Raw genomic sequence first — 22,459 nt, forward strand, 5'->3', positions numbered from 1 at the left:
AAGTTTCTCCCATTCTGTAGGTTGCCTGTTCACTCTGATGGTAGTTTCTTTTGCTGTGCAGAAGCTCTTTAGTTTAATTAGATCCCATTTGTCAATTTTGGCTTTTGTTGCCATTGCTTTTGGTGTTTTAGACATGAAGTCCTTGCCCATGCCTATGTCCTGAAGGGTACTACCTAGGTTTTCTTCTAGGGTTTTTATGGTTTTAGGTCTAACATTTAAGTCTCTAATCCATCTTGAATTAATTTTCGTATAAGGAGTAAGGAAAGGATCCAGTTTCAGCTTTCTACTTATGGCTAGCCAATTTTCCCAGCACCATTTATTAAATAGGGAATCCTTTCCCCATTTCTTGTTTTTGTCAGGTTTGTCAAAAGATCAGATGGCTGTAGATGTGTGGTATTATTTCTGAGGGCTCTGTTCTGTTCCATTTGTCTATATCTCTGTTTTGGTACCAGTACCATGCTGTTTTGGTTACTGTAGCCTTGTAGTATAGTTTGAAGTCAGGTAGCGTGATGCCTCCAGCTTTGTTCTTTTGGCTTAGGAATGTCTTGGCAATGCAGGCTCTTTTTTGGTTCCACATGAACTTTAAAGCAGTTTTTTCCAATTCTGTGAAGAAAGTCATTGGTAGCTTGATGGGAATGGCATTGAATCTATAAATTACCTTGGGCAGTATGGCCATTTTCACGATATTGAGTCTTTCTATCCATCCGCATGGTGTGTTCTTCCATTTGTTTGTGTCGTCTTTTATTTCACTGGGCAGTGGTTTGTAGTTCTCCTTGAAGAGGTCCTTTACATCCCTTGTAAGTTGGATTCCTAGGTATTTTATTCTCTTTGAAGCAATTGTGAATGGAAGTTCATTCATGATTTGGCTCTCTGTTTGTCTGTTACTGGTGTATAAGAATGCCTGTGATTTTTGCACATTAATTTTGTATCCTGAGACTTTGCTGAAGTTGCTTATCAGCTTAAGGAGATTTTGGGCTGAGATGATGGGGTTTTCTAAATATATAATCATGTCACCTGCAAACAGAGACAATTTGACTTCTTCTTTTCCTGACTGAATACCCTCTATTTCTTTCTCTTCCTGATTGCCATCGCCAGAACTTCCAACACTATGTTGAATAGCAGTGGTGAGAGAGGGCGTCCCTGTCTTGTGCCAGTTTTCAAAGGGAATGCTTCCAGTTTTTGCTCATTCAGTATGATATTGGCTGTGGGTTTGTCATAAATAGCTCTTATTATTTTGAGATATGTTCCATCAATACCGAATTTATTGAGAGTTTTTAGCATGAAGGGCTGTTGAATTTTGTCAAAGGCCTTTTCTGTATCTATTGAGATAATCATGTGGTTTTTGTCTTTGGTTCTGTTTATATGCTGGATTATGTTTATTGATTTGCGTATGTTGAACCAGCCTTGCATCCCAGGGATGAAGCCCACTTGATCATGGTGGATAAGCTTTTTGATGTGCTGCTGGATCTGGTTTGCCAGTATTTTATTGAGGATTTTTGCATCGATGTTCATCAGGGATATTGGTCTAAAATTCTCCTTTTTTGTTGTATCTCTGCCAGGCTTTGGTATCAGGATGATGTTGGCCTCATAAAATGAGTTAGGGAGGATTCCCTCTTTTTCTATTGATTGGAATAGTTTCAGAAGGAATGGTACCAGCTCCTCCTTGTACCTCCGGTAGAATTCAGCTGTGAATCCGTCTGGTCCTGGACTTTTTTTGGTTGGTAGGCTATTAATTATTGCCTCAATTTCAGAGCCTGCTATTGGTCTATTGAGGGATTCAACTTCTTCCTGGTTTAGTCTTGGGAGAGTGTAAGTGTCCAGGAAATTATCCATTTCTTCTAGGTTTTCTAATTTATTTGCTTAGAGGTGTTTATAGTATTCTCTGATGGTAGTTTGTATTTCTGTGGGGTCCGTGGTGATATCCCCTTTATCATTTTTTATTGCGTCTATTTGATTCTTCTCTTTTCTTCTTTATTAGTCTTGCTAGCGGTCTATCAATTTTGTTGATCTTTTCAAAAAACCAGCTCCGGGATTCACTGATTTTTTGGAGGGTTTTTTGTGTCTCTATCTCCTTCAGTTCTGCTCTGATCTTAGTTATTTCTTGCCTTCTGCAAGCTTTTGAATGTGTTTGCTCTTGCTTCTCTACTTCTTTTAATTGTGATGGTAGGGGGTCAATTTTAGATCTTTCCAGCTTTCACTTGTGGGCATTTAGTGCTATAAATTTCCCTCTACAAACTGCTTTAAATGTGTCCCAGAGATTCTGGGTCCCATGCCACAGAGCCTCCCTCATTGCTAGCACAGCATTCTGAGATCTAACTGCAAGGCGGCAGTGAGGCTGGGGGAGGGGCGCCCGCCATTGCTGAGGTTTAAGTAGGTAAACAAAGCCTCCGGGAAGCTGGAACTGGGTGGAGCCCACCGCAGCTCAAGGAGGCCTGCCTGTTCCTGTAGACTCCACCTCTGGGTACAGTCTGACAGCTTTGAAGAGAGCAGTGGATCTCCCAGCACGGAGGTTGAGATCTGAGAATGGACAGACTGCCTGCTTAAGTGGGTCTCTGACCCGAGTAGCCTAACTGGGAGACATCCCCCCACTAGGTGCAGACCGACACCTCACACCTCACACAGCGGGGTACACCCCTGAGACGAAGCTTCCAGAGCAAGAATCAGACAGCAGCACTCGCTGTTCAGCAATATTCTATCTTCTGCAGCCTCTGCTGCTGATACCCAGGCAAACAGGGTCTGGAGTGGACCTCAAGCAATCTCCAACAGACCTACAGCTGAGGGTCCTGAATGTTAGAAGGACAACTAACAACCAGAAAGGACACCCACACCAAAACCCCATCAGTACGTCACCAGCATCGAAGACCAAAGGCAGATAAAACCAGAAAGATGGGGAAAAAGGGCAGAAAAGCTGGAAATTCAAAAAATCAGAGCACATCTCCCCCTCCAAAGGAATGCAGCTCATCACCAGCAACGGATCAAAGCTGGACGGAGAATGACTTTGACGAGATGAGAGGAGAAGGCTTCAGTCAATCAAACTTCTCAGAGCTAAAGGAGGAACTACGTACCCAGCACAAAGAAACTAAAAATCCTGAAAAAAGAATGGAAGAATGGATAACTAGAATAATCAATGCAGAGAAGGCCATAAATGAACTGACAGAGATAAACACCATGACACGAGATCAAGGCTTTTCTACAGAAACTCCTATTTCTTCATTTTCTCCTTTAATCACCTACACTCCTGTCACTCCAGGTGTACCTCTTTTTTTTGAGACGGAGTCTCGCTCTGTCGCCCAGGCTGGAGTGCAGTGGCGCTATCTCGGCTCACTGCAAGCTCCGCCTCCCGGGTTTACGCCATTCTCCTGCCTCAGCCTCCCGAGTAGCTGGGACTACAGGCGCCCGCCACCTCGCCCGGCTAATTTTTTTGTATTTTTAGTAGAGACGGGGTTTCATTGTGTTAGCCAGGATGGTCTCGATCTCCTGACCTCGTGATCCGCCCGTCTAGGCCTCCCAAAGTGCTGGGATTACAGGCTTGAGCCACCGCGCCCGGCCTGGGTGTACCTCTTTTAATACAACACTTCATTATCTGAAGTACTCCATTATCTCCAGGCTCACAATGTGAATTAGTTAAGGGATTTTCCAATTTTTTGACATAACCTAAGGCAAGAAATACACTATACATAACAACTTAGTAAGTACACAAACAAAAAAAAAGGCCCAAAATTTCATGAAGCAGTATTTTAATAGTCTGATATGTTCTATTTCAGTCTTTTAAAACAGTGATTGGCCAGGAGCAGTAGCTCACGCCTGTAGTCTCAGCACTTTGGAAGGCTGAGGTAGGTGGATCACCTGAGGTTGGCAGTTCAAGACCAGCCTGTCCAACACGGTAAAACCTCGTCTCCACTAAAAATACCAAAAATTAGCCAGATGTGGTGGCAGGCGCCTGTAATCCCAGCTACTTGGGAGGCTGAGGCAGGAGAATCACTTGAGCTTGGGAAGCGGAGGTTGCAGTCAGCTGAGATCACGCCACCACACTCCAGCCTAGGCGAAAGGGTGAAACTCTGTCTCAAAAAATAAAATAGTGATCATAACTAAAATGATTTCACAAACCAAGGTATGAACTAAAGTTTAAAACAATAAATAAGTATAGGCCGGGCATCGTGGCTCACACCTGCAATCCCAGCAATTTGGGCGGCCAAAAAGCCAGGTGGATCACTTGAGCTCAGGAGTTCCAGGCAAGCCTGGGCAACATAGTGAGACCTCGTCTCTATAAAAAATTCTTAAGTTAGCTAGGCATGGTGGCACACGCCTGTAGCTACTTGGGAGGCTGAGGTAGGAAGATCGCTTAAGCCGGGGAGATTGAGGCTGCAGAGCTGTGATCCTGCCACTGCACTCCAGCCTTGGTGAGAAAGTGAGATCCTGTCTGAGAAAAAAAAAAAAAAAAACAGAAGTATAATACATCTTCACCAAGTGTTTATTTTAGAAATGAAGGTTGGCTTAACAACCACAAACCAACTAATGCAATTCACCACATTAAAAGTAAAATCCAGGTCGGGCGAGGTGGCTCACACCTGTAATCCCAGCACTTTGAGAGGCCAATGTGAGCAGATCACCTGAGGTCAGGAGTTTGAGACCAGCCTGGCCAACATGGTGAAACCCCATCTCTACTAAAAATACAAAAAAAAAAAAAAATTAGCTGGATGTGGTGGTGCACACCTGTAATCCCAGCTACTCAGGAGGATGAGGCAGGAGAATCGCTTGAACCCAGGAGGTGGAGGTTGCAGTGAGCCAAGATTGTGCCACTGTACTCCAGCCTGGGTGACAGAATGAGACTCTGTCTCAAAAAAAAAATAAAATAAAAAAAATAAGTAAAATCTAGCCAGACACAGTGGCTCATGCCTGTAATCCCAACACTTTGGGAAGCTGGCATGGGAGGATCGCTTGAGCCCAGAAATAGTGAGACCTCATCTGTACAAAAAATTAAGTTAGCTAAGCATAGTAGCAGGGGCCTGTAGTCCAAGTTACTCAGAAGGCTGAGGTAAGAGGGATCATCTGAGCCCAGGAGCTGGAGCTGGTGCCTAGATAACACCACCATACTCCAGCCTGGGCAACAGAGCAAGATCCTGTCTCCAAAAAAAAAAAAAAAAAGGTAAAATTATATCATGTTCTCAATAGAGCCCAAAAAAGCATTTTACAAAAGTCAACACCCATTCATGAAAAAATAACTCTCAACAAAACAGGAACAGAAGAGAACTTCCCCAAAACTCTAAAGGACATCTACAAAAACTCTACAGCTAAAATTACACGTAATGAGAAAAGACTAAAACTGCTTTTCCCCTATGACAGGGACAAGGCAAGGGTGTTTGCTCTCATCACTTATTTCCAACAATGTATTGAAGGTTCTAGCCAACACAATAAGGTAAGAAAAAAATATAAAAGGCATCTGGTTTTGAAAAGTAGTAAAATTATTTTTCCCAGACGACATGATCACCTGTGTAGAAAATCATACAGAATTACTAAAGACATTGCCAGAACTAAAAAATGAGTATAGCAATGTTGTAGGATATAAGGCCAATATAAAAATAAATCAGTTGAAGGGACAGAGGAGCCATATGAAAGAATTACCAATAGCGAAAGCTGAAAGAACCTGAGCAACGAAATAAATAAAACAGTACTGGATAATAACACAAACTATAAAATAAAAATACAGAAGTCTACACTAATACAAACACATAATTAAATAAATAAATAACTTGGAAAAAATAGAGAAATCTCCCTGGCAGAAAAGTTCCAAAAAATTTACATAGATATTCTAGCCTCAGGGAGATGGAGCATAACTCCTCATTCTTTTAGTGAGGGCTGCACATACTTCCTTCCAAAATGTTCAGTATGAAAAAGGGGAAACGAGTAACTTTACAGTGGAGAACCTGGCTAATGCTACATCAGCCAGGTTATCAAAGTCAGCATCAACAATAATAAGACACGTTGATAATATGTACCCTTGATTTGACATGAAACAGCTCTTAACTAACCTCTGTGGTCTTCTTGCCAAAAACCCCTAACACCAATCTAATCCTAAGAAAAAGAGTAGACATACACTAGTGACTTCAGAATTACCCGCAGAACTTTTTATTTTGAGGCAGTCTCGTTCTGTCGCCCCGGCTGGAGTGCAGTTGGGTGTGATCACAGCTCACTGCAGCCTTGAACTCCTGGGCTCAAGTGATCCTCCCAGGCCTCAACCTCTCCTCCCTCAACCTCGACCTCCTCAACATGCCCAGCACCACCATGCCCAGTTCATTTTTATTTTTTTTTATAGAGATGGGGTCTTGCCATGTTGCCCAGGCTGGTCTCAAACTCCTGGGCTCAAGCAATCCTCCTGCTGTGGCCTCCCAAAGTGCTGGGATTACAGGCGTGAGCCACCACACCTGGCCTTTGGGGTGCTTTTTAAAACTACTCCATTTCAAGCCCATTCCCAGAGATTCTGGTGCTCTTGATATGGAGCAGGGTCTAGAAATCTCCATTTCTCCATTTTAGGAAGTTATCTGGGGGACTCATTTGTATGCATCAGATTTAAAATCATAGATTTATCATGGAGGAGATACAAAGAATGCCTTTTTTATACTACTGTTATCAATCCTGGACTGTATGTGTATTGATTTTAAAGAGCAACCAAAGATAGTTTGACACAGTTGAAATTTGCATTTCTCTTGGTCCTAGAAAAAATTAGTAATTTTATACAAATTTTTGAATTTTTTTTTAAAGGAAAACAGCAGACAAACCCCAATTGAAAGAAAACTATACAAAACACCTGGCCAGGTCTCCTCAAAACTTTCAAGGTTGGCTGGGCACGGTGGCTTATGTTCTCTACAAAAAGTAAAAAATTAGCCAGGCGTAGTGGCACATGCCTGTAGTCCCAGCTGCTCAGGAGGCTGAGGCGGGAGGACCGCTTAAGCCCAGGAGGTCGAGTCTCATTGAGTCATAATCACACTACTGCACTCCAGTCTGGAAGACTGAGTGAGACCATCTCAAAACAAAACAAAAGAACTCTCAAGGTCATCAAAAACAAGGAATGTCTGAGAAATGGGCACAACCAAGAGGAGCCTAAAAAGACATGACAACTAAATGTAATATATTTGGAATGGGACCATGGAACAGAAAAAGGACATTGGGTAAAAGAAATACTAAGGAAATCTGAACACAGTATGGCTAATAATATCTAATAATTATCAACATTAGTTAATTGTGACAAACCATACAAATGTAAAATGCTAATAAGAGAGACTGCATGTTGAGTATGAGAATTCTGTATTATCTTCACAACCTTTCTATAAATCTATAACTATTCTAAGATTAAACGCTTATTTTTTAAAAATCAGACTGATTATGGAAAGTTTATCCATTTTATGGTATGTAAATTTCACTCAACAAAAATTATAATAAAGAAATCAGCTGGTCGTGGTGGCTCATGCATATAACCCCAGCACTGTGGGAGGCCAAGGCGGGCAAATCACAAGGTCAAGAGTTCAAGACCAGCCTGGCCAACATGGTGAAACCCTGTCTTTACGAAAAATACAAAAATTAGCCGGGCATAGTGGCGCGCACCTGTAGTCCCAGCTACTCGGGAGGCTGAGGCAGGAGAACAGCTTGAACTCAGGAGGCAGAGGTTGCAGTGAGCCAAAATCATGCCACTGCACTCCAGCCTGGGCAACACAGCAAGACTCCGTCTCAAAAATAGAATTAAAAAAAAAAATCAATTATGTTTCTATATGTAGCAACAATCAGAAACTGAACATTTTAAAGTACCATTAACATTAGCATAAGAAATATGAAATTTTTAGGGATAAATTTGTCAAAAGGTGTGCAAGACTTAGAAACTGAAAACTACAAAATACTGTTTCAAGAAATTGAAGATCTAAATAAATGAAGAAATAAAACATATTAGTGGGTTAAACTCAATACTGTTCAAATGTCATCAAGTCTCTCAAAAAGACTTAGAGATTCAAGGCAACCCTAAGCAAAACCCAAGCAGGTTTCTTTTTTGAGAGAAATGACATACTGATTCTAAAATTTTTATGAAAATGCAGAAGACCTAGAATATCCAAAAAAAACTCTGAAAAAGATGAACAAAGTTGGAAACATTATACTGCCAATTTCAAGACTTATCTAAAAGCTACAGTAATCAAGGCAGTCTAATAATCATGGGTGTAAATAAATAATAAATGCAACGAAATACAGAGTCCAGAAACAGACCCAAATTTACGGTTAGCTAATTTCCAACAAAGATGCAAAAACAAGTCAATGAAAATATTTTTAACCAACGGTACCAGAATGCTGTTATAGCCGTAGGCAAACAAACAAAACAAAACAAAACAAAAAAACCTTGACAGTTACCTCACCTCATAAACAAAAATTAACTCTAAATTATCACAGACCTAAATCTAAGAACTACAACTTTAAAACTTCTTAAAATATGGAAGAAAATGGCCGGGCGCGGTGGCTCACGACTGTAATCCCAGCATTTTGGGAGGCTGAGGCAGGCGGATCACAAGGTCAGGAGATCCCGACCATCCTGGCTAACATGGTGAAACCTCGTTTCTACTAAAAATACAAAAAAATTAGCCGGGCGTGGTGGCGGGCACCTGTAGTCCCAGTTACACGGGAGGCTGAGGCAGAAGAATGGCGTGAACCCGGGAGGCGGAGTTTGCAGTGAGCCAAGATTGCGCCATTGCCCTCCAGCCTGGGCGATAGAGCAACACTCCATCTCAGAAAAGGAGGAAGGAAGGAAGGGAGGGAGGGAAGAAGGAAGGAAGGAAGGGAGGGAGGGAGGGAAGGAGGTATGGGGTGGAGGGAGGGAGGGAAGGGGGAGGGGAAGGGAGGAGGGGAGGAGGGAGGGGGGGGGGGGGGAGGGAGGAAGGGAGGAAGGGAGGAAGGAAGGGAGGAGGGAAGGGAGGAGGGAAGGGAGGACGGCAGGGAGGAAAGGAGGGAGGGAGGGAGGAGGGAAGGGAGGAAGGGAGGGAGGGAGGGAGGGAGGGAGGAAGGAAGGAATATATAGAAGAAAATATTGGTGACCTTGAGTTTGGCACATTTAACACAACAAAAAAAGCACAAATCATAGGAGAAAAAATAGTCCATCAAAATTAAAACCTCTGCCCTTCGAAAGACACTGTATCTAGGGCAAACCACAGACTGGGAGAAAATATTTCCAAAGCTTTGAAAAACGACTTGTACCTACAATTTTTTTTTTTAATTCTTACAACTTGAAAATAAGACAATTCACTAATAAAATAGGCAAAAGGCCCAGGCGCGGTGGCTCACGCCTGTAACCCCAGCACTTTGGGAGGCCTAGGCGGACGGATCATCTGAGATAAGGAGTTTGAGACCAGCATGGCCAAAATGGCAAAACCTCATCTCTACTAAAAATACAAAAATTAGCTGAGTGTGGTGGCAGGCGCCTCTAATCCCAGCTACTCAGGAGGCTGAGGCAGAAGAATTCCTTGAACCTAGGAGGTGGAGGTTTCAGTGAGCCAAGATTGCACCACTGCACTCCAACCTGGGTGACAGAGCAAGATTCCATCTCAAAAAAGAAAAAAATAAAAAATAAAATAGGCAAAAGATTTAAAGGGACTCTGGAACCAAAGAAGACACAGATGGCAGACAGGCACTTGAAAAGATGCCCAACATTAGTCATCAGAAAAATGCAAATTAAAAACCATAGTAAGATACCACTACTTATCCATTAAAACAGCTAAAATTAAAAAGGCTAACCATACTGAGTATTGGTGAAGATATGGAGCAACTGGAACTCTCATATACGTATTTGTGAGAATGTAAAATAAACAAGTTGAAACTACTTTGGAAAGCTGTTTGGAATTTTTTTTAAGTGATACATATACCTAGCATATACCTAACCATTCTACTACTAGGAATTTACTTAAAAGGAATGAAAATCTTAGGTCCTTCGTATGAAAGCATAGCACATACAATTATGTAAAAGAGAGAGGAAGAGAGAGAGAGAGAGAGAGAGAGAGAAAGTCCTATGTCCTCATGAAGATTTATACATGAATGTTCATAATAGATTCATTTCTAATAGCTGACAAATGGACACAACCCAAATATTTATCAATAGGTAAATGGATAAATTGTGGCATATTCACAACTGAATACTCAGCAATAAGAAGGTATGCATATAACAAAATACATTAATTGCAAGATAATTATGCTGAGTGAAAGAAGCCAGGAAAAAAAATACACATTTATATAAAATTCTAGAAAATGCAAACTAGGCCTCGCACAGTGGCTCACGCCTGTAATCCCACCACTTTGGGAGGCCGAGGCGGGGGGCGGATCACGTGAGGTCGGGAGTTTGAGATTTCCTTATATTTGTTTTCTCCCAGTCTATGGTTTGCTCTGTAGTTACAGTGTCTTTTGAAGGACACACGTTTTAATTTTGATGGACTATTTTTTTCTCCTATGATTTGTGCATTTTTTGTTGTGTTAAACAATGTTAAAAAAATAATGAATTTAGCCAGGCATGGTGGTGCCTGCTTGTAATCCCAGATACTCAGGAGGCTAAGGTGGGATCACCTAAGCCCAGGAATTCCAGACCAGCCTGAGCAACATAGTGAGACACCATCTCAAATAATAAAATAAAATAAATGAACTTGTTAACTATTAATAAAATCTAAGGGAATAAAAACATATAAGGTATTAGAACCATAGCCTTTTGAAAACCACCCCATTGCATCTGCCATCCAATGAAGATACTAGAAGCAATTCTAAGCTTAAAAAAAAAAAAGTAGAGACATAGGCAGTCCTCATACTACAAAGAATATCAAATAATTTAATCCAACCTCCTCATTTTATAGCAGAGAATGTCAAGCCTAGAGAGGGTAAGTCAAATGCTGAAGGTCTCATTAAAGTACAGCCCAGACTATAACTAAACCTGTACAATTTTAATTTAAGAGGTATTTTAGGATCAGTTACCATTCCATTATCATACTGATAAATTTTCAATTCAACCATATTTAAAAACTGAGCATTTACTAGGCATTGTAGCAATATATGGCAACTCTTACCCTCAAGGAGCTTTCAGTATAAATTTGTAAGACTTAGCATATATTCCAGGTATAAACATTTTCTTTTTCATAAATTCTGCCTTTGTAGCTCAAACTAATGGTGTGTCTGTGATCCAACAAAACTTTGTTTCCCAAAATAGGCAGTGAGCCAAAGCAGGCCCTTGAGTTGTAGTTTGCTCCCTGCTTTACACAAATCCCACATGCCCCACCCCTGCTGAAAACTCTTCAAGAACCCTTTTCTCTACCACATTTTAGATAAACCCCAAACTCCCCCAAAGCCCAAAAGCCCTTGCACCATCTCCCTTAGGATCCCTTGCCTTCTCTCCGTCTGTTCCTAGAGAAGGTCAAACTTTTCTCCCCTGAGAACAGTTGGACAAGAAGCTCCCTGTGCCTGGCATGCTTTTCACCCTCTCATCCTTCTCATCTCCTAGGTTTACCCTAACTCATCACCCCTTCAGAGCAGCTTCTCCCCTCTCTCCTCCCCTCTCATGCTCTGCTCGCTTCATCCACTTTGATCTTCCTGGTCTATCAGAATTTGCAATTACTTGCCTTCTTACACGTTTGCTTCTCCCCAACTAGAAGATCAACTCCAGGAGAGCAGGGATCTTGTCCTCAGTCCCTAGCAGAGTGTCTGAGAGATTAAAGGTGTTGTACATTCAACAAATATTTACTGAGGACCTACTATGTGGCAGACACCAATCTGGGTGCTTGGGATGTATGAGAGAACAGACAGACAAAGATCTTTGCACTGCAGGGCTTACTACAGTCAGGGCAGACAGAGCCAAAAACAATAAATTAAAAAATATATATATATGGTATTTTAGAAGGAACTGATGTTGTGATGTATAGGGAAACTCTCTAACCATGTTTTTCCTCTGCTCACACAACAATAATCATCAACACAGAAAAATTCCGTGATCATGTGTGCGGAATTTTCTCCCCCACACACCAAACAGTGGACACCAGCTGCGTGCCCTGTAATTCAGTTCAGACACTGTCTATCTGGAGATGGTATCAGATCCCACATCGCACACGTTGAGGGCTCAGTCCCAAGACTGCCCACCGCCACCCCAGTCCTCACCCACTAAACCTGTTGCAAGTCTGGGCCTCCAGAACTTCTGACGGACAGGCTCTTTGAGTTTGATTAATGTCAAGGCATAAATTTTTTTAAAATAAAACCTACAATATTAATGGAACAAGAATCAAAGTATGCTCCCAATGGTTTAAATGGTTAAAAAAAAGTGTTTTTTTTTTTTTTTAATGCATTCTCAATGTACACAGAGTTTGTTTGACTTGGTTATTTTTGTAATTATGCGTGTAATGAAAAAAAATCAATCTCATATAACCGGTTTTTCCAAATAAACATTTAAAAAATGAAAGAATGCAGACGGGCAGCCTGTGAGCTATCTGCCCACAGACACTATTTGGCCCACACAGTGTTTTTAAAAATCTTAATTTGTTGTTAACCTTTAAAATAGGATAGGCATTGTAGCTCATGCCTGTACCCCCAACACTTTGGAAGGCAGAAGACAGAAAGACTGCTTGAAGCCAGGAGTTCAAGATCAGCCTGGGAATCATAGCAAGACCCCATCTCTACAAGAATTTTTTTTTTTTTAATTAGCCAGGCATGGTGGTGCATGCTTGTAGACTTAGCTACTTGGGAGGCTGAGGCAGGAGGATCACTTAAGCCAAGAAGTTTGAGGCTGCATTTAAGTGTGCACTATGATCACACCCTACACTCCAGTCTGGGAGAGAGAGAGAGAGACCTTGTCTCTCAAATAAAGAAAGAAAGAAATAAAAACCATTAAAAATGGGTAGACCTAGGCAGGGCACAGTGGCTCATGCCTGTAATCCCAGCACTGAGGGAGGCTGAGGCAAGGAGGACTGCTTGACACCAGGAGTTTGAGACCAGCCTGGGCAACACAGAGATCCTGTCTCTACAAAATATTAAAAAAAAAAAAAAAATTAGCTGGGCATGGTGGCTCACACCTGTAATCGCAGCACTCTGGGAGGCTGAGGATGGATCACGAGGTCAGGAGTTCGAGACCAGCCTGACCAACATGGTGAAACCCCGTCTCTACTAAAAATAAAAATAAAAAAAATTAGCTGGGCATGGTGGAACGCGCCTGTAATCCCAGCTACTCAAGGAGGCTGAGGCAGGAGAATCACTTGAACCCAGGAGGCAGAGGTTGCAGTGAGCCGAGATCACTCCACTGTACTCCAGCCTGGGAAACAGAGTGAGACTCCGTCTCAAAAAATAATAATAAAAATTAGCTGGGCATGGTGGCCCATACCTGTAGTCCTAGCCACTTGGAAGGCTGAGGCAGAAGGATTGTTTGATCCCAGGAGTTAAAAGTTGAAATGAGTTATGATCACACCACTATACTCCCACCTGCGTGACAGTGAGACCCTGCCTAAATATATATATATATACACACACACACACACACATATACACACATAAAGGTCCATATATATACATGAGTAGACCTTACATTAAAATCTGGGCATTGAGGCTGGGCACAGTGGCTCACTCCTGTAATCCCAGCACTTTGGGAGGCCAAGATGGGCGGATCACCTGAGGTCAGGAGTTCGAGATAAGCCTGGCCAATATGGTGAAACCCCGTCTCTACTAAAAATACAAAAAATTAGCCAGACATGGTGGTGCACGCCTGTAATCCCAGCTACTTAGGGAGGCTGAGGAAGGAGAATCGCTAGAACGTGGGAAGCAGAGGCCGCAGTGAGCCAAGATTGCACCACTGCACTCCAGCGTGGGTGACAGAGTGAGACTCCATCTCAAAAAAAAAAAGAAAATCTGGGCATCAGGCTGGGTATGGTGGCTAACGCCTACAATCCCAACACTTTGGGAGGCCCAAGGCAGGATTAGCTGAAGGCAAGAGTTCGAGACCACTCTGGGAAACATAGGGAGACCCCCCATCTCTAGAAAAAATAAAACATTAGCTGAGCATGGTGGCGTACCTGTGGTCTCAACTACTCGGGAGGATAAGGCAGGAGGATCACTTACACCTGGGAGGTCAAGGCTGCAGTGAGTTGTGATCACGCCATAGCACTCCAGCATGGGCAACAGAGTGAGTGGTAATAGAGTGAGGGGGGCAGGGCAGAAAATCTGGGCATCTAGATTTTATTGAAATACCAGAAGATCTGACACAACTAGACATATATCCTTCATAGCAAAAACTGAGTGCCTACTATTTGCCAGTCACTCATTAGGCTCTTGGGAAATTTAAACAAATAATAAATAGTTAAAAAAAAAAAAAAAAAGAAATAGTTACTGTTTTCAAGAACTTCACATTTTATTATTAGAAGCAAGTGTATACATAAATCATTGCAATATGTTATGATCTTACTATGTGCTAGGTACTATGTGATAGATCATACAATAAAAATGGCAACAGGATAAAATGGAGTCACAAGGAAAAGGGTGATGATCAATTCTGTTAATAGTAAAGTAGGTGTCCAGGTGCAGTGGCTCATGCCTGTAATCCCAACACTTTGGGAGGCTGAGGTGAGAGGATCACTTGAGCCCAGGAGTTCGAGAACAGCCAGGGCAAAGGAGTAAGGCACTCTATCTATTAAAATAAAGAAAATAGTAAAGAAGACTTTGGGAAGGCTTCATAAAAGTAGGCAGCACTCAAGCTATGTTTTTAACAGTAAGTTTTTGCCAAGTGAGTAAGGCAGAGAGAAGGACATTTCAGGCAGAGGCAGCAGCAGCATGTTCAAGATTATAGGGTCACACACAGTAGGCACAGACATAAGATAAGGCATCAGGTAGTTTGGAAAGAAACAATATTCCTTGAGAAGCCAACTGAAGCCAGATCATGAAGGACTCTTGTTTTCCACGCCAAGAAATATGGGTTTTAACCTATACATCAATGTTGTTCCCACAGTGCCCCTAAGAAGACTGCTCACAGTTCAACCCAGGTGAGACAAGAAAAAAAAGAATATGCCAGAGGAACTACCACCACCCACCGTCCAATTACTGATTCAACTAGAGGAGCTCTACTTTTGTCTACTTTACGTAGTAAAGTTCTATTTTAAAATCTCTTTGGGCACAAAAATTCTACTGTTACAAACACAAATTTTTATTTAAAAAAAAAAGCTTAAACAGGAGCCATTAAAAGATTTTTAGCAAGAAATTAAATGTTAAGATTAGCATTTTGGAAACATCTTTCTCTTAACAGCGCCAAGGATGGAATACAGAAGTATGAGACCCAAAGGACATGAAAATACTTAGTGTTTAGTTGCAACAACTGATGCAATAAACAATTAATAAAATCTGGTGATGAAAGATATTCAAATCTTACTGACATCTACTTTATCCAAGCAACTTGCTATGTCCTAGGTTCAGGATAAAGAGGATAAGTTCAATAGTTATTTCAATATAATCGTGACTGATTAAAATAGGAAGGTAAAGAAGAAAAAGGAATTAATCTTGGTAGATGACTTGAATAATTCAACACATGGATAGCTGTGGTTAAAACTTGGAATACACTTCACCTTGAATAAGTTAAGCATAAACCAGGTTAAAAAAAAAAAAAAGATATGTTTTAAGGAGGTATAATCTAGAAAAAACAAAGGGCTACAGTTGTGATTATACTTCATGAGCAAGTGTCTCAGAGGATTTGCTAGAGGTATACACAAAATCAGAACCATCCTTGAAAGCCATTTTAAACAGTAAAAGACTTTAACTATTAATATATTAAAGTGAATCTCAAAGGTTTCTACCTGAAGTTAAAGCTTGGCGCCTTTCCCTTGGCAATTCTGTTTGAGATCCAGATTCCAAAAGGAAAGCATGGAATCAATGCAGACAAGAATGTAAAACAATATTTAGGTCACTAGGCCTATACAATTGCTAGTTAGCATACATCCAACACATCCAACAAGTTTATCAATTGTCCATTACTCTTAGGTAAGTGTGTAATAAGTTGCACAATTCTACTTGTGGCATTTAATTAACAATTCATCACAAGACTTTTGGAAGTTCAAAGTATTTATGTGGATAAATTTCCCAAGAATTAGAAGTATTCAGAGATATGAGTTTCTAGGTTTTTCACCGAGTCCTAAATTGAAAGAAATTCAGCACCATTTCCAAGAACTTGGTTTTATAATGTAACTGCTATCCCTGATAATGAAATTTTTAAAAGGAGAGGAGAGGGTAGAAGAGAATGGGGTAAAACCCTTAAACTCTTCAAAAATGAATCCTGGCAGAGCATGCTGGTGCATACCTGTAATCCTGGCACTTTGGGAGGCCTAGGTGGGAGGACTGCTTGAGCCCAGGAGTTCTGAGACCAGCCTGGGCAACATAGTGAGACTTCATTTCTATAAAAACTTAAAAACTCAGCCAGGCATGGGGTGCGTGCCGATAGTCCCAGCTACTCTGGTGGCTGAGGCAGGAGGATCACTGGGGCCCCGGAGTTTGAGGTTACAATGAACAGTGACTGCACTACTGCACCCTAGCCTGGGCAACAGAGCAACACCTTATCCCCCCACCACTCCAATCGCTTCAAAAAAGAAAAAAAAAAAAAAAGAATCCCATTTGCACTGCTGTTTGTGAGACTTATTTCAATCTCTTTGATAAAGATTATAACTAACATTAAATACACAAAATAAATTCTTAAATCCCTCAATGATGAATGAGAGAATTATTCAAAACAGCCTCTTTATCAAAAGAACCTTGTACCTCACTAATTACATTAGACTAAGAAGCCTTACCCATTCATTTAAAAGTAGATCAAATGCTAACTACTATTTCCAAATAGCTGGCAGGAAGTTACAAAACTCTCTTGCAACATCAGGAAGAGATGGTTATAACTTTAAGTATGTTGCCAAACCTTATCTGTTAGAAAAGACATTGACTACAGGGTGAGACTCTGTCTCAAAAAAAAAGAAAGAAGACACTCAGAGAGGAATTACATGAGCCTCTAGCTACACAGTAAAGAAAATGAAATAGCTATCTGACTAAAACAGTAAGAAAATATTCTCAAAGTATCTTTATGCCGGGCATATTAAGTGCTTGCATTTATAGAATGGAAAAAAAAAAAAGGATGGGGAATAGAAGTATTACCTGAGGGCAGGAAATTCAGAAAAAGGTCCCTATTCCTGGTGAAAGCAAGCAGTCAGTTGCCAGGGTTTCTTAGACTCCTCTGGTACTCATTTGGGTGATTATGCAATTCACAGCACACCAATCTCCACCACAGCCAGCAGGGAACGCTGCAGGGAATGGGTACACAGGGGACACAGAAGGGAGCAAGTTTAAGGGAAGGAAGAGGAAAGGAATGATGATAAAAAAAAAATTTAGCTGTGGTGCACTTTGGAAAAAAAATACAGTTGCATTTCACACTGGATTAACTAAAGGCACACTGCCTAAATTCTAAGATGAATTAACCATTCAGGATTTTCTTCATTTTCTCTATCACTGTTATTACTACTACCCAATTACATTCATATTATCTTTTTAATTTTATATTAAACTGTCAATTAACAAAAATGAGATACTATGTCGCAGAAGTTATACAAAGGCTGAACTGTATAATTTACATTATATGAAATGAATTAAGACAAGCAATCTACAAAGCAAGCAATCTACACATACAGATTATCAAATTGGTTTAAGTACCAAAAGCCCCACTTTTAATTGTAATTCTCATTTCACTGAGAATACTGAGGCATAAAGCTACCCATAAAAAACAATCCACAAACCAAAGAGATATCCAGCAATAGGCCATATCTATATACTCAAAAATAAATTGGAAAATTATAGTATTCGTGGGGGGAAAAAAGCTTTTAATCTAAATTTTCTGGATAAGAGTCAACTAGTTAAACCTGCCAAAAATGTGTTCAGGGCAACCAATTTATGTTCTATGTATTCTATGGAGGCCAAAGTAGTACAAATTTATTTCTCCGGTCGGTTAAAAATGTTTTGGAACAACTACTATGTACTGCAGTCCTGTGGCAGATGCTAAAGATACAATGGTGAACAAGACAAGCAAAGTCCCTGGCTTCTAAAACATTATCAGGGCGATTCTGCCCTTCAAGAGATGACTATCCACACAATTAACAAAAAACAAAGCATTTGTTTTAATAAAACAAACAGGATATGCTTTAAGACCTAAAGGAGTTTTAAAATGGAGGAGGCCAATGATTAGCCTCATTAAAGCTGCCCATGGAGAACGCACTACTAAAATAAAGCTGAGGGATGAAGGCCTATTATGAAGAGATGCAGACAATTTGGTTGCAGGAATAAGACAACAAAAGATGGGTAGAAAAAAAGGAGAAAATTGTAATATTGGAAAATAAAATTACAGCCAAATTTGGAGGACCTAAAAAATTACCCTTAACTTCTCTGGATATTTGCCTTAAATATTTCCTTTGTATACATGCCCTAGTTCAGGAAAACAGATTTAATAACTATTTTATTACTCTCAAGCTGTCATTTATGTCCTTTTTTTTTTTTTTTTTTTTTTTCTTGAGACAGAGTCTAACTCTGTTGCGCAGGCTGGAGTGCAGTGTGGCATGATCTCAGTTCACTGAGGCCTCCACTGTTCAAGTGACTCTCCTGCCTCAGCCTCCTGAGTATCTGGGATTACAGGCATGCGCCACCACACCCAGCTAATTGTTTTGTGTTTTTAGCAGAGACGGGGTTTCACCATGTTGGCCAGGCTGGTCTTGAACTCCTGACCTCAAGTGATGCGCCCGCCTCGGCCTCCCAAAGTGCTAGGATTACAGGTGTGAACCACCGCACCTGGCCTTATTTCACTTCTTTACAAGCTTTTCTGACATTCAGACCGCCTCTGTTTCACTGTGTCTCTTTCTGTTAAGGTTGCATAGCATTTTGCTTGTGACTCTCATAAGACTCATTATCTATTCTGAATTCTATTTATTCAGCCATCTACAAGACTGTTTCCAGAAGACATTCCTACATCTTAATTTTATTTGTATATTTTACAGAACCTTCCTTAAGTACTGGTAGAAATGAATAATCTACCAACAGGAATAATAAAAAAATAAGATAAATCTTACATTTTATGGGTGCCCCTCTTTATAGTGCATTTTAGTTATATATAAAGTTGCAGCACAGCAAAAGTAACAAGTTGGGCTGGGCGCAGTGGCTCACGCCTGTAATCCCAGCACTTTGGGAGGCCAAGGCAGGCGGATCACTTGAGGTCAGGAGTTCGAGACCAACCTAGCCAACATGGTGAAACCGTCTCTACTAAAAACAAACAAAAATTAGCTGGGCACGGTGGCAGGCACCTGTAATCCCAGCTACCTGGGAGGCTGAGGCAGGAGAATCACTTGAACCCAGGAGGTGGAGGCTGCAGTGAGCTGAGATAGTGCCATTGCTCTCCAGCCTGGGCGACAAGAAAGAAACTCCATCTTAAAAAAATACATACATACATATATATATAGTTTTTGCCAAACCTTAAAATCACTGAATTTTCTGGTATCGTGAAGTTTATTCCCAAATACTCATCCCTAACAACAAAAGTACACACAAAAGATTTACAAATAGTGGCTCATGCCTGTAATCCCAGCACTTTGGGAGGCCAAAGTGGGTGGATTGTTTGAGCTCAAGAGTTTGAGACTAGCCTGGGCAACATGGCAAAATTACATCTCTATCAAAAGTACAATAATTCACCAGGCATGGTGGTGCCCACCTGTGGTCCCCACTACTCAAGAGGCTGAAGTGGGAGGATTGCTAGAGCATGGGAAGTCGAGGCTGCAGTGAGCTATAATCACGCCACTGCACTCCAGTCTGGGTGACAGAGCAAGACCCTGTCTCAAAAAATACATAAATAAATAAATAAATAATTTAAACTTTTAAAAAATGTATTTTTTAAATTTATTAAAATTTTTTTTTAAAGATTTACAAATAGACAACAGTAAAGGAAAACAACATTTGATGCTATACTGGCAGTGGTAAAAAGAAGCCAGACCTCTTTCTTAGTAGTATTTCTGGGTAGAAAAAGAGTAAATACGGCCGGGCACGGTGGCTCAAGCCTTTAATCCCAGCACTTTGGGAGGCCGAGACGGGTGGATCACGAGGTCAGGAGATCGAGACCATCCTGGCTAACACGGTGAAACACCATCTCTACTAAAAAATACAAAAAAACTAGCCGGGCGAGATGGCGGGCGCCTGTAGTCCCAGTTACTCGGGAGGCTGAGGCAAGAGAATGGAGTAAACCCGGGAGGTGGAGCTTGCAGTGAGCTGAGATCCGGCCACTGCACTCCAGCCTGGGCGACAGAGCGAGACTCTGTCTCAAAAAAAAAAAAAAGAAAAAGAGTAAATATGCATAAAGTTCAAATTCAACCTAGTTGATGACTAATATGGAAATTCAAAGTTTATACACAACATTCATCTTGGCTGGGAATAATCTTAAAATAAGTCAATCAACTGTCAATCAAACTACTAGTGAATATAATGTCGGAAAAACCAAACAAATTATATCCTGAATCATACTGGCTTCAATTTTATTTGAACAACTTGATTTTAATATAACTACTCGATTTTCACTTATGAAAATAACCAAAAGCCTTTTACTTGTAACTTACATTCAAACTAAACTCCAGCCACTAATACCCACTGCTTTGTTTTTTTTTTTGAGGTGGAGTCTCACTCTGTTGCCCAGACTGGAGTCCAGTGGCACAATCTCGGCTCACTGCAACCTCCACCTCCTGGGCTCAAGCGATTCTCCTTCCTCAGCCTCTTGAGTAGCTGGGACTACAGGCATGCGCCACCATGCCCGGCTAATTTTTTGTATTTTTAAGTAGAGACAGGGCTTCACCATATTGGCCAGGCTGGTCTCGAACTCCTGACCTCAGGTGATCTGCCCGCCTTGGCCTCCCAAAGTGCTGGGATTACAGGCGTGAACCACCGCACCCAGCCATACCCACTGTTAAATACCAATATTTAATTTTAACAAATTATTCATCCTAAGCATACAATATGCAGAATTTAAAACACATATTAAATAACAGATCGACTTATTTAAAAAGTGTTTAAACTGCAATACTAAGGCAAAGTGTAATATTGCAAAAAAGGAAGATTATTCAAAAAAAAGAAAAATTATGTTTCCCTGCAAGTGTCTGAATATGGTTTATTTGTCCCCACCAAAATTCATGTTGAAATCTGATCCCCAATGTGACAGTGTTGGGAGGTGGCGCCTAGTGGGAAGTGCTTGGGTCATGGGGGCAGATTCTTCATAAATGGCTTGGTATTGTTCTTGCAGTAATAAGCTCTCACAGCAAATAAAGTAGTTCCCACGTGAGTAGGTTGTTATAAAGCCAGGACATCCCTCAGGTTCTCCCCTCTTTAAGTGTCTGCTTCCCCTTACCTTCTCCACTATGTTGTCATGCAGCATAAAAGCCCTATCTGGAAGCCAGCCCCATGCTCTTGAACTTCTCAGCCAGTAGAACCATGAGCTAAATAAACCTCTTGTCTTTATACATAAACTTTTTTGGCCGGGCGTAGTGACTCACGCCTGTAATCCCAGGACTTTGGGAGGCCAACGCGGGTGGATCACTTGAGGCCAAGAGTTTGAGACCAGCCTAGCCAACATGGTGAAACCCCATCTCTACTGAAAATACAAAAATTAGTCAGGCATGGCGGCACATTACTGTAATCCCAGCTACTCAGGAGGCTGAGGCATAAGAATTGCTTAAGCCTGAAAGGTGGAGGTTACAGTGAGCTGAGACTGTGCCACTGTTCTCCAGCCTTAGCAACAAAGACTGTCCCAAAAATAAATAAACAGGTCGGGCGCAGTGGCTCACGCCTGTAATCCCAGCACTTTGGGAGGCTGAGACTGGCGGATCACAAGGTCAGGAGATCGAGACCATCCTGGCTAACACGGTGAAACCCTGTCTCTACTAAAAATACAAAACTTTAGCCAGGCGTGGTGGTGGGTGCGTGTAGTCCCAGCTACTCGGGAGGCTGAGGCAGGAGAATGGCATGAACCCAGGAGGCGGAGCTTGCAGTGAGCCGAGATCATGCCACTGCACTCCAGCCCGGGTGACAGAGCGAGACTCTGTCTCAAAAAAATAAATAAAACCTCTCTTTTAAAATAAATTACCCAGCCTCAGGTAATCTTTCATAGCAACACAGAATGGCCTGAGACATCCCCCAACTTTCAAGAAATGCTGAGTCAAAATGTTATGTTCCTCTAACTTCAAAGGACTGCAGAGTCAAATGATTCTCAAGTCATAAAAGAATCTCCTAAGGGATACTGCAGCAGAATGGTAAAACAAGAGTGGTGTGGAGAGCTGGGTAAAAACAAAAGCAATAAAGTAGTTAAGGTGGGGTGGGGGTGAGTAGGAAATACCCTAATAGGTAGCATAGAAAAATCAAATGAAAAGGGTACTGGATCAGTGAC

At 41.3% G+C, this 22,459-nt stretch overlaps 1 protein-coding gene across 2 annotated transcripts in view; it reads right to left on the reverse strand.

The window, feature by feature from the left end:
• BLTP3B (bridge-like lipid transfer protein family member 3B) overlaps positions 1-22,459 on the reverse strand; it is a 117,262-nt gene that overhangs the window by 85,346 nt on the left and 9,457 nt on the right. The window contains exon 2 of one of the 2 annotated variants that reach the window (XM_050750113.1): positions 17,158-17,303. The exons of the other annotated variant lie outside the window; for it this stretch is intronic. The gene's annotated coding sequence lies outside the window, so the exon portion shown is untranslated. The remainder of the gene's footprint in view (positions 1-17,157; positions 17,304-22,459) is intronic. 2 annotated transcript variants of the gene reach the window in all.

The sequence above is a fragment of the Macaca thibetana genome, chromosome 11, assembly GCF_024542745.1.
Source record: "Macaca thibetana thibetana isolate TM-01 chromosome 11, ASM2454274v1, whole genome shotgun sequence".
In the NCBI taxonomy this organism is placed as follows: Eukaryota; Metazoa; Chordata; class Mammalia; order Primates; family Cercopithecidae; genus Macaca; species Macaca thibetana.